This window comes from Parasteatoda tepidariorum, chromosome 4 (assembly GCF_982258835.1).
Source record: "Parasteatoda tepidariorum strain Cologne lab strain chromosome 4, Ptep-v5.0, whole genome shotgun sequence".
In the NCBI taxonomy this organism is placed as follows: domain Eukaryota; kingdom Metazoa; phylum Arthropoda; class Arachnida; order Araneae; family Theridiidae; genus Parasteatoda; species Parasteatoda tepidariorum.
In genome coordinates, this window is record NC_141758.1 from 12,327,425 (window position 1) to 12,341,464 (window position 14,040).

At 30.3% G+C, this 14,040-nt stretch overlaps 1 protein-coding gene across 1 annotated transcript in view; it reads left to right on the forward strand.

The window, feature by feature from the left end:
- Positions 1-14,040, forward strand: part of LOC107456974 (adhesion G protein-coupled receptor D1) — a 139,737-nt gene continuing 125,697 nt past the window's right edge. The window contains exon 1 of the mRNA XM_071181981.2: positions 1-85. The gene's annotated coding sequence lies outside the window, so the exon portion shown is untranslated. The remainder of the gene's footprint in view (positions 86-14,040) is intronic.

Below are 14,040 nucleotides of genomic sequence, written 5' to 3' on the forward strand. Positions count from 1 at the left end.
TATTTTGATTACATCAAAACAGAAAGTGATGTTTAGTTGTCCAGCTGAGGAGAGACATTCGAAACACGTGCAGTCCTTCCCGCCGGTAGGAATTATTTTTGACAAACGATTTTCAAATTTGCATACATTACTTTTAAGACCATTAATTATTTGCATATGTATGATAACCTCTTTAGAACCAATTAATTAAATTTGAAAGAATTTGCAATTATTATACGCATTTTTATGACAGTTGTAATATTTATAATAATTTTGAAAAAAATGTTTTAACTTTTCTTTGTTTTTAAAATATCCTTCGTTTTAATTTAACAAAATTATTTTCTGCGAATCGCAGACTTTTATTGTTTATGATTTGAGCTTGCTACCAGTTTAAATGTATTTGAAAAATCTGTGTTTATAAATTTATTTGAAATATGTAAGTGTGGAGAATGGACAAATAATGGAAACAACAATTTCAAGTAGTATTGAAAAGGCATAAATATTGAAACATACTGGCTACCTCAGGCAAACTAGACATTTTGTTAATATTTAAACATGCGTATTAAAGGGCAGAGGAAAGTGTTGTAACATCGGTTAGCTAAGATTCGTAGACCAGTTTGAGCTTATCTGTCTCTAGGCTCCATCAAAACTGTTAACAAAAAAAAATCAGTGTTTATAATTTTTTTTAAAAAGAAAATCGCAGAGAATTTTTTGTACCTATATAAAAACTACAATCTCATGTATATATAAGGTCTTAAATTTCTGCAAAATAGCTTTATGCTTGAGGTAGGGGACCGCAAAATTTTTTTTCCTGGGCCCGTAAAACCTTTGTACCGTCTCTGATGCAGTCATTTTCTTACTCCGCTGCACTACAGCTTTCGAGGGCCCAACAAAGACTCGCATCACAGGGGTGGAGCAAAATCCAGCAATGACCGGTCTTATCTTGAGACTAAAGGCTATCTAAATATAACATAATAGTCCTATTATTGGACTAATTCCTTATCTTTCTCACGATATAAATCTTTAGTAAACTTATAAGCTGGACTAAAAAGCAATTTTATAACTGTAATGACCAGTTAGTAAGGTTAGTTAGAAAAAAAATTAGAGATTTAATATGGTTTTGATACATATATACATCATACTGAATAGGAGAATTCCTTTTCCAGAATTAACATGAGTATTAAATTTTGGGTCCATTGTTTACCCACTTGTGCATAGAAACAATTAAAAAAGGCAACTCTCTAAATCTTTCAGCTCCGACCAAAATTATTTTGCCTCAAGTTCCTTAACCCTTTCGCGCCGACTGTCACAAATACGTGACAGCAAAAAACCGTATCAATCAGGGTAAGAAGATAAAACTGGTAATCAAAGTATTTCTTTAGCAGTTTATTTGTGGGCGGAGTTATAATTTTTTGATTTATTTAATTCACCATTACTTTGTTCAAAATAAAACTATTCAGTTATACTTTGAATTAACATTGATTATATATATGATTAAACTAACAATAATTAAAATAAAAGCAAAGTAAGTCTGTCAAATTAGTAACGACTACATTTAAGTTACCGTTTTTTATTTAATTGCAACTTGATTCTGATTTTGTACGAATGCTTTTCTGAATCACCCGTCCCCAAGGGGTTAAAGGTGCTTTTTTTTCTATATAAATCTTTACAAACTGTGTCCATTTTTTTAAAATTCGTTTAAACGCCATTGTTTCAGTTTTGGAACAAGTCGCTTTTTTAAAATGTTAAAGACTGGTAACTCAATTTTTTCATTCTAAACATTTATATTGGAAAAAAAGAACATTAATATTAACCTAAAAATCTATGTATAAACCGTTTACATGCCAGACTCATATTTTGCTTTAATCGGAAAAGTGTCTTTATGGAAAATGTAGTAGCTTATATATTATATAGATATTTTTTTTCAATTAACTATCAATTTGGTTTGAAAAAAAATAATTGATTGATTTTTTAAACAGGATACATGCCACAAAATATGTAATTTTATATATTCTAGTTGATAGGAGTATTCAGCTTCTTCAATTATAAGTGCTAAGAATGAAAGGTTTGTGTTTAACATTTTGAAAAAGAGACTTGTTCCAACGCTTAAACCGTTAAAATATGAAATTCTATATAAAGTTCTAAGATCAAACAGTTGTTATCTTATTCGACATAATTACCAGCTAAAGTAAAAAATATCCGTTTTTTTAATTGTATACACACGCTACCACTTTTTTTCCATTACTACGGGAAAAAAAAGATTCGGGCGAGTAAACAGTGAGCTATGTTCATTTTTTTAAAAGTATTCTTGATTTTTGACTCATACCTATTTCTTAAAACTCGGTTTATTAGCTATATCTATGAACCAAGCCGCGATAGCTCAAATGATAGAGCGTTCGCTTTCCAATCTGGCGAACCGGGTTCGAATCCCAGTCTATACGAATTCCGCATCCGGCTTGCACCGACCACAGTGCTGACGTGAAATATCCTCAGTGGTAGACGGATCATGGGTTAGAGTCACCTTGCCGTCAGGCTAACCGTGACAGGTTCTCGTAGTCTTCCTCTCCATGTAATGCAAATGCGGGTTAGCTCCACCAAAAAGCCCTCCACGAAGGCAAATTTCTTCCAATACTCGATCCTGAAGTTCCCTTGTCTTCTGGATTGGGTTTAAAATTACGAGGCTACGGAGTTTAACAATATTGGTCGTAAACCTATAATATTGGGTCGGCTGTTCAACGACGGTAATAAAATAAAATATAAAATATATCTGTGAATCCGCAAAGTGAATCGTAAAATATCCTCAGTGGTAGACGGAGCATGGGCTAGAGACCTCTTGCAGTCAGGCTAACAGTGAGAGGTTTTCATGGTTTTCCTCTCTATGTAACGCGAATACAATTAATTTCTATAAGAAGAAGTCCTCCTCACCCAATATTTGATCCAGGAGTTCCCTTGTCTTCTGGATTGGGTTCAAAATTATGAGGCGTCGGACTTGAATTCTTAAACCCAAAGTTGGTTCGGTTGTTCAATGACGGTTATGAAATAAAATATAATATCCATTTCTTTTCTTACGCGCTTTTCATAGATTGCTATATCCATTTTCTGAAGGATTTAACAAAATGAAGTTCAATGAAGTAGGTTTACTGAAGCAATGAAATTATGTATAATAAGACATATTTACATTATTCATGTAAATGTTGTAGAACAGGGTTTGAGCCATTGTGATCATAATGGTGGAAGTATAAATATGAACATTAATGTAAAATGTTGTAATTTAAATGAAGCCATGTAGCGTGATTCATTTATTTATTTACCTCCTTTTTTTTCTTTAGCTTGCTTTGCATTGAATAATGACTCTTTAAGAGTTACATTCTTTAAAATTAAGTTAGGAATTTTTCGTTTCATTTAACATTCATTTCTATCTCGTGAACTCGATATCGAAAATTTTTTATTCCGTGTCAATTTCTTGCGTGATCTATTCAATTGCTTCTTGCATTAAAATGGGCATCTTTTTTGTTGTTGAAATAGACTCTTTTTTTTATGAACATGGTATCTTTTAACGTCTACTAAAGACATTCACAAATTATCAAACCTTTAGAAACTTTTAATGAAAAATTAAGGATTTTTTGTTTTCTGAAGTAAGATATAAATGAGATTGTAGCAAATATAATCTAACTTATTGATGAGATATTTTTAAATTAAAAATTATTACCATTAGAGTGCATATAAATATTTATATGCTCAAAATAATTTGCTCGTAATAATTCTGTTTTATTTCCAAATTTTTCGTAACTAAGTAGACTTGTTTTAAATCAAAAATCAAAGAATTATTCTGGAAGAGTTTTTTTTTGTCGTAATAAGTTTCTGTCTAACGAAAATACTTATAATTTTTAAAGAAAGATGAGGGATTTTTATTCTCCTGAAGTAAGTTATAAAAATGGTTGTTACAAAAATAATCTAAATTATTGATGAGATATATTTAGATAGAAATTATAACTATTCGATTGCATATATATATTTATAAGTTTGAAATTATTTTCTCGAAATAATTCAATTCTATTCAAATAATATCAAACCTGCATAAATGTTCAATTTATATAATTAATTTTATTTTAAGATTTTTATTTTGCCAAACTAAATTATAAATGCGATTTTTAGAAATATAATTTAAATTACGGATGAGGTTATTTAAATCAAAGTCTTAAATATTCGATTTCATTTGAATATTTATAAGTGTGAAATAACATGGTAGTAATAATTTATTTTTATTCAAGGTTTTGGAATCTAGATTAGACTTGTTTTAAATCAAAGAATTAATTAATCAGAGAGAAAAAAAATCGTCGTAATAAGTTTCTGCCCTACAAAATTACTGTTAAACAATTTTATTTTGATCATGAAATAAAGATATATCTTTTTAAAATTTAGGTAAAAACCACACTAAAGTACAAATGTGGGAAATCTTTGAAAAAATTTACTTAAATATAGTGAATAAAACAGAGTATCATAGATCATCATGCAAATAACAATATCACTACTTAAAAAACATTATTTCTTTTATTCGGTGACAATATAGTCCTTAGAAATTTTTTTAAAGAAAAGTAACAAAATAATTACTTTACTTTCAACTTATGCGTAGACTGCCAACTGAAAAATACTTCGTAGAGCAATAAACACTGAAGCTTGCAGAATTTTTGGTAATTTTGCCAACCATTTCAAGACGAGCAGTGGATAGAGCGTCCGCATTCTAATGAGGTAAACCGAGTTCGAATACCAACGATGGCTTGTTGATACGAATTCCGCACCCGGTTCGCACCAACCACAGAGCTGAAGAAAAATACCCTCAATGGTAGACAGATGCTGGGTTAGAATCCCTTTTCCTTCAGACTAACCTTGTGAGGTTTTCGTGGTTTACCACTCCGTGAAACGCAAATGTGGATTAGTTCCACCGAAAGCAAGTTTCTCCCATTACTTGATCCAGGAGTTCTCTTGTCTTCTGGATTCAGTTCAAGCTTACGAGGCTATGTAATAGACCACGAGTGGTCGTAAACTCAAAAATAGGGACGACAAACTTAAAAACATTTGAAGTAAGACTGAATCGTTACTGAGTGTCTGAAATGAAAACCTTTTTAAGTCTGACGCAGAGAGAGCTGACCATTTAAACTTTTCGATCATTTGATGTAGTGGCGGTTAAAGTAGTAGTGGTTTAAATCAAATTTACAGGACAACGAAATCGTAAACTTAGCTATCATCAGGTGAAATTTTTCTAAAAAGCATGGGAAGTTGGCAGATCTGCTTAGGAAACGAACAATGAAGTAACAAACTTATTATTACCACAATATATTAATATTAAGAATGCAAATTAATTTATGTTTTTACCACTCCATCATGTTTTATAACTATAATTTCGAAAATATAATCATTGCTCTAATCGTATGTTTTCGACCAATTTTATTTGTTTCAGAAGTTATAACAATAGTTAAACTGCATTCTTTAAAGAAGTATTTGTTTTAAATAGAGGAATGTATGTTCAGTTCTCTCATTTTTAAAAATCGTAGATATGCTGAAATATTAATTTTTCGATCTGAAGCATAATGCAAAAAATTCCAAAGTCAAGTTTAAGGTGAATAATTCATACAAAACGCGTGTATTAAACTAAAATGAAAAAAAAAAGCAAAAGCAATTCACATACATTAAACATACCCATATTGATGCGATCATTTTAATGTTATTTCCCCTTGCTATATTTTGCTTTGGCAATATTAATACAATATTAGAAAGCATTCTAATTTGCGTACATAATCGTGAGAACTTACGAAGAGATTATATCTTTTTGCTATTTTGCTTACAAACTTTTTATATTTTTGAAAAAGTCTGAAATTATTCAAAAAATGTAAATGTTTTCCGTTTTTATCTATTTTCCTGGAATATATATATATATATAATTAATTAATAATTTCAATTTAAATAAGGCAAAAAATGTTTAGTAAAGTCATCATTAATCTCACTTATTAATAACAAATAATAAACAAACGAGAAAAAGATATAGATTTGGAAATTATTGAATCATTAATATAGAAGGGAACTGATTGATTGAACAATCAAGAAATTACCCGGATGTAACGAAATGATAAATTGATATCTGGTAAAAGAATTAAGTACCAATCTAGTTCACGCCAATTTCGTTCATTAGCAGCAACATTGTTACGGATTTCTTTTTCATTTTTTTTATCATTTATCTTCTAAATATTTACTTGGAAATAAATAATTCACTTTCCTTCTAAAGACTTAAATATTGAAGAGTGATACCTGGTAAAAAATTCGGAATTAAAATTATTAAAATTAAAGTTATTACAATTTGTTATAAAGTGAAATAGAAAAAAACCCATAATTATACATTATTTTAAACTGTGGGTATACTAAAGTTTTCCTCCAAGAATTTAGCAAAGTTTATTTTTTTTGATTTCTTTAAAGTTTGTGCGTGATATTAGATTTTAATTAAAATGCGCTCTAAATACGGATTATATTTTAATGCTGTTTAACATAATGTGATATAACATTGTATAATAACATTACATAAATTTAATTAACCCTTTAGCACTAGAATTTCGAAACAACAGTGTTCTGAAATATGCTGTTATTTCTAATAAATGCATCTACGTTTCACTTCTTGCGGGGATGCCAACTTGCTCCACTTAATAGAATAAGTTTTTTTTGCGATTGCAAAATATATATGTTTTAATTAAATTCCTTAAAGCAAGGATCATACATCAAACCGAAACTACCAACTTCATTCGTTCGTTGTTGTAGAACTTGGCATCTGAGGCCTAAATGGCCCTTTTCCCATTCATCTTGAAATATCCCATGACGGGAACATACATAGGAAAGATGGGATGTAGGCTCTGAATAGAACCTGAAATGAGGTAAAAATGAAGAAAGGAATCATGTGAGGTGTAGCAGGCTTGATGGTGGGGCTCCATATCTACATCTTTTGGGTTGGGAGCAAGGAGATGAGGAGATGAGAACGTTCAGGAATCTAGCTACATTGCTGGGGGCATCTTGAGGTTTCCTCGTGAAGGTGCGCTGATGTCTTTTCGGCCTAGCACCACAGCCCATAAAGCAGGCCGGGTGATCGCCTTGGCAGTTTCAAAACTACCAACTATTACGGATTGTCCGTAGCATTTCCAATTTTTCATATTTGAAATGGTAATAAATCTTGTAAATAATTTATTTTTTAATTCTTGGATTTATAAATTTAATTCAATATGACTTTGACTACCACTAAATGCAAATCAATCTCATGAGTAAGAACTAGTTACAGAAATGATAATAAGAGAACGTAACAATTGTGGAAAGCTAATCTTATCTACTATAGCAATTCAATTAGTTTTTCACTACCAATTGGGAAATACAGCCTCGGAGCGAGTAAAAGTTGGCAGGTTTGCATTAAGCATTTATACCTGCCAACTCTTAAGGTTTTTTTTTAAAGTATCTTACTAATGGCACTTTAATTAAAGTGAGTTGGAAGCAGACTTTCAGTTCACATTATCCAACACTTTCAACACAATAAGATAACTTGCAGGCCTGCTATGAGTATGTTTGAACTATTTAAATATAGTGCTAGCCAAAATCAATTGAAATTAAATATGTTAAAACATTACTCAAAATCTGGAAATTTTGCAACCACATAAAATTTTTTTTTAAAGAAAAAAGAGTTAAATAATATACTACAGTGGTAAGCAATCCTTAAAAAATTTAAATCTTTCAATTTAAAAGTAAGAAAGTGGATATAGTTCTCTAAGTCCACATCTTGCATTCCCGTAAAAGTAATTTTAAAAATGGAAAAAAAAAGTATTGCTAAACAACTGTAGTGCCTTAACTTATTAATAGCGGGGATAAAACTGTTAATATGCTATAGCTAAGTAGTTAGTTTGCAAATGAATGTATAAGACGTAGTATTAGACCTTTCTCCCCCCCCCAAAAAAAAATTTTTTTTCCCATCTTTTTCAGCATCTTTTTTTCAGTTAGAATCAATTTGTTTTTCTTTTTTTTTTCTAAATAATCTAACCAACATTCAATGTTTTGCGTAAACTAATACCTTATAAAATAGAGTTTATTAGTTTCACATTTTACTTTTGAAATATGATTGGGAAAAGAGCATTGCCAATTTTTTTAGAAATATATTATCTAATTGTAGGCAAAAAAATTTACATGTACAAAAATAAAAATATCTTCTGCATAATTCCTAGTTATTGCTACGAATTGCTTTTTATTGCTTTTTATTGCCTAGTTATTGCTTTTTATTGTAGAATACAGTAGTTATATCATTTACTCTTAAAAATTTTCTTTAATCTTCTCTCATTTTCCTATTATATTATGATTTTAGTAAATGTTATGCACGAACACAGCAAGTACAGTTACTGGTGACAAAAATCTGCCTGACATTGAAAATGATCAAAGAAAGAAGAAGGAATGTATCACAGAAATTAGAAGTTTTCTCGAGGCACTTTAAAGCTGTTTTTCGAAGCTCTGAGGCCAAGGGAAAAAAGGCCACAGTTTAAGTGCCTGACACTTGAAGCAATGCGACGATTTTAAACTATATATGTAATCTTGCCGTGAAGAAATATCTGGGCTTTAGAACACAGACAAATAACTTTATTATAAAAGTTATTAAACTTTTTTAATAATTGCAAATTTGCTACATTTTTTGACCTAGATGACAATTATCAATATCACTGCCTTTTTCTCAGTTTTTGCAAATTTTTATAAGCCCAGTTAATGGAGCGTTGGAGTAAGTTTTAAAATAATAAAAAATTAGACCACGTGCTCTTTTTTTTAATTTTCATAAAACTGTGGCTTTTCTCCATTTCGACGTTTTGCTCCATTTTTAATATAACCATAGACAGCGCTGTCTTTAGACTGGCTAAACTTAACAGTCATGAGTAACAGTTGCAAACTCACAGCAGTTATAAAAATAGCATATTATTCGCAAAAAATCATCATTTCATGTTACGAAGCAACCTTCGAAAAGCAGCCTTAAAGATTGTGAACGCCGATTCAGAAATACCGGTGGAATTCTCCTTTATCCCAAAATGGCACGCAATTGCTTAGGCTGTGCGGGTAATTGTGAATGCCATTAACTTTAGTACATAATGTACTAAATATGTATATTTTTAAATATGTTTAATGTATAATTTTACATTAGTAATCCAAGTTTTAGTTTTATGCGTTTAGTAATACATTGACTCAAAACGCCAAATATACCCCAAATGTTTCCCCAATTGAAGGCCTCGACCCTAAGTAAAAACATTGCCGTTATAAGGAAAGCAGCTTTGGAATTGGATGTCTCCATTTTCATAGTTTTTAAACGGAATATTTCGTTGTTATTTAACAGTTAAACTAGGTTTCCCTAGAGTAAAAGAACGTGCATTTAAAAATCGATTGAACATGCAATTAATAGAGCGTACTACCCTTGATCCTGTTCCCCAAAAAAGAAGCGCTGAATGTTTGGTAATTCATTTAATGGAATTTTTTAATGAAGAAATGCCAGGAAACATTAAGATTCACATTACAATAATGAAATTACTTTGAAACATTTGCGGTAAAAAGTTCTATGAAAAATGGCCAAATGACATGATAACATTCCTTTTATCTTACAATGACGTGTCTTCAGGTGAATTGCCACAAACTAATAGTTACTTTGAAAATATCGGTTTGATGACAGTATTAGGTCACGCTATTGTTGAAAATAATTAATCTTTTTTTGTGTTACCACTGTTTTCTTACAGGGAACTGTAACTGTTAATGTAATGAAGAATTTTCTTTTCCACACAAATAACAAAATTAACAAAATTGTGTCACTGTTTAACTAAGATTTCATGACGAATTGTAGAATATAACTGTTTAGTGAAATTATTTTCTTACTAAATTGTATTCTGTTTGTTACGCAAAAAATAAAGTTTTTCCGTTGATGAGTTTATCTATAGTTATAAAAGGAAGAGCGTGCTTGTGTTCTGTCTTTTAACTCCAGAACCGTTTAAACCAAAGTCCTAAAATTTGGACTGCAGCTATTTTAGTCTTCAATTGTAAAAATCGTTAAAAAAATTTTTTTAGTTAGATCATTCGAAAGAAACGCTGGATGTGAGTGGTAGCTCGGTATGCTCCACCAATTGATTCATCTGTACTAGTTAATCCTTTGTTCCCAAGTCATAAAGAAATTGATATCTTATGCTGGGTAGAAAGTTGGGGAATATCCCAACAGTCAAATGAGAAAAACATGAAGTTAAGTAATTGAAATTAACGATATATACAATTGGCAGGGAGACTATATACAATTATTGTGTACAGATATGATAAACACATAGATCGATAATGAATGAGAAAATTCAGTAAAATTAATAACTGTGATAAAATTAGAAGATATTTACAAAATTATATTTACATAACAAAAGTATATTTACATTAAATAGAAGAGTTCATATTTGTGAGGTAGTTGTTCAGTATTAAAATTAGATCATTAGAAATTTTATTTTTAATAAGCTTATATATTAGCCCTTATGTTAAACGCGGTCAAAAACTTCGGCCACGTCTAACATCAGCAAGACTGTGGCCTCTTTCCTGTAGAAATTTTGAGAAATATTTCAAATGATTTGAACCAGATGCTTTAAAGTTAAGTCTTCTCGATATCCAAATTGTTCGTTTGGTAAGAAGTCAAGAAAAGGTTGTAAGTCTTTTTTGAATTATCTTATCAAATATCTTTGAGAAAGCAGCAAATAGGCAGATTGGTCTGCAATTTTCCGGGTTAAGACGATTTTTCCCCGGTTTCGGAAAAAAGTACTATGGGCATGTTTCCAGTCTTGTGGAAAATATGTTTTTTAAAAAGAAGTTTATTATTGTGCCAAGGTTTAACCCTTTCTCGCCGACTGTCACAAATATGTGCCAGCATAAAATCGTATCAATCAGGGTAAAAAGATAAAACTGGTAATCAAAGGAGTAATCTTTAGCAGTTTATTTGTGGTCATAGTTATAATTATTTGATTTATTTAATACACCATTACTTTGTTCAAAATAAAACTATTTAGTTATACTTTGAACTAACATTGATTATACATATAATTAAACTAGCAATAATTAAAGTAAAAGCAAAGTAAGTCTGTCAAATTAGCAAGGCCTACATTTAAGTAACCGTTTTTTATTTATTTACGTCCTGATTCTGATTTTATACGAATGCTTTTCTGAATCACCCGTCCCCAAGGGGTTAAGATGATATTTCATGGTAATTTTTGGATCATAAGATTCTTCAGTGAATCCAGATCAGGAGCTTTGTTCTTTTTAAAACCTTTTGCGATTATGGGGATCTTTTCCGTCGTGGTTTCCTCAATAGTGATTAAAGGATTACTGGATTTGCTGAAATTTTCATATTCTTCAATAATTTCTCCTTCAGAAATTATGTTGCTTGGATGGTCATTTAGGAAGAATTTTTTCTCGTTGCTATCTGCAAAAATTTCAGTCTTGTCTACGCCCGAATATGTTTTTCCGTTTGAACCATGAAGTGGTATATTTGTTGTGACAGATTTAAGGAATTTTACCATTTTTCAGTCCGAGTTGTTAAGCTTTGTATCTTCTCGTCATACATTTCTTTTTCCTATTCTATCATTTTTTTTGGATACTTTTGATGAAGCTATTTCGTTTTGATTATTGGGTTTAACGTTTTCTGATATTCTCTTCTTAATTAATTTTTAATTTGATATCTAATGCTTAGGGGTAATTTATAATACTAATTTCTGACTTTTTCTTGATGTGTGGAGGCATTGTATGAGTCTTGTATAAAGGTGGTCAGTGCGCGATTACTTTGATCAATATCTTGAGTACTATTGAGAGGTGTGCTGTCATTTGAATATTTTTGGAGCATGTTGTCAAAGACCAACCAATCTGTGATATATCTTGTCTTTTTGAAAATAGCAGATGCAGTAATCGATAAGTGATTAATATTTAATTCATTAAGTACCTTAACGTCGAAAGGAGTTTTAGAATTGGTAATTAATCTGTCAAAGATATCATGTTTACTGTCTATGTATGCACCTCTGTAACCAACTTCCATCCCAACCAACAGCAAGGTGAATGCAGAGATGCCAACTGCTCCTGACACGCCAAAATAAATCGGTAAATAATTTCAAACTAAATTTAGCAAATATTTGGCTATTTTTCCTTGCTTTTTAAATGGTATATGGAGAGTAAGACAAAAGTGCTAGTGGTGAATTATATAACTCTACGAATTATTTAGAAATAGTGGTGGATAATAATATACTAAATTGAATTTATTAAACCAAGAATCATAATTGATAAACTACCACTTTAAAATAATTTATTATTTGTCTGGAGCAAGTTGGCATCTCAGTGCATGAAGTGGTATATTAATACAAAATTTAAAATATTTAAATGTGGTGGTAGGAAATATAATTTTAAATTAAATTACTGAGCTAAAAATCAAAATAATTTTTCTATAGGCTAAGAAACGTTTTTAACAAAATGAAACAAGTTGGAATTTCAGCAGCACTGTTTTAACTGAACTTGCATTTCGTAAACTATTTGAAAATTCATGTATATTTTGTTTAAAATTGTGCATTTGAAAAACATTTCAATTAATTTAATATAAAACAAAGCATTTATGTATTATACTAAAATACCAATGCATAGGGAAGATTGCTTGACTGCGGTAAATCTTTAATATCAAATGTAGATATGAGCATAAGTATCATACTTGGTGCTGATTAAATAAGTTTTTCAAGTTAATCTTTTAAATACGAACCACCTTGAATAAGTTTTTAATCTAATAATCAGATCTTCACGTTTTAAGACTCAATTTTAATTGATTTGAGGAGGTGACCTCAAATATGTTAATTAATGCATACGATATTTTAAATTACGATATCAGACAAAAAAAACGTAGTTTCTCTGAATAAACATAACATTTCGACGGATTCAGATTTCTGATTTTCAAAATATCGAAATCGAATTTTGAAATAGTCATATATTTAAAATTAAATTTCTCAGAAACTGTTCGCTCGATTTCGCACAAAGTTTGTATTTTGCCAACAGGACAGCCAACTTTCAACGCTTTTTAAAAAATGTATTCTAATGGTAGCTAAGTTAATGTTTTAATGTATTTTTTACTCATTTAAACTATTGTTTACCACTACAAATAAATGATTGAAAAGCTACTTTCTTCCAACTCCTCCCTGGCCGAACGTTATCGCCCGCCAATTGTTATCCAAAGCGTGGAGGTAGCATGTTCAAATCCCGCTACTACCCAGGATGTATCTTCGTGTTGGCCTTCTACTGTGACAAAGGTTTGTAAGCTTAAACTGAGCACACAAGCCTGCAAATGTAAGCCGGCCTCCAACTACTACGCTTTTTGCAATATATTTTATTAAGTGCTAAACATTTAATAACCAATACTTACAAAATTCATGGTAATTTCGCGAAAATTTTATAAGACTCACCACAAAAGAGCTGGAACAATGTTTAAATGGATAAAATAAATACATTAGAACATTAACTTAGATAAGTTGAAGTTAATTTTTACAAAAAGCGTAGAAAGGTTGCAGTTCGGGATAACTGAATCGTGTTTATTATTGACATCCCGTAATACCTTAAGATCTTCGTTACGAAATAACACTTGCCCAATTGGCGTTTCATAAGTACGTTTGATTTTTATTCATGTAATTATAAGGAAATAACTGAGCTGACGTTAAGAAGTGCATTAAGCTTGCTAAAGAGCAAGCTTTCATGAATAAGAGAGTACGACTCATAAAACATTTCACTAGTAAAAAAATATATTATAAAAAATGTTTTTGGAATAAGAAAGTGGTAAAATTAAAAATTTTATATTTTTCTTATATTAAAGGAATTAAAACAGATTTGACACATGAAATAGAAATTTTTAGTTAATAATAATAAGAAAATCTAGTCAATTAAATTTTATTTAAATATTTATGCTGGAAACGAACTAGAAATGTCTATTTATAAATAATGAATTATTTCTGGGGATTCAAAGAAGAGAAATTA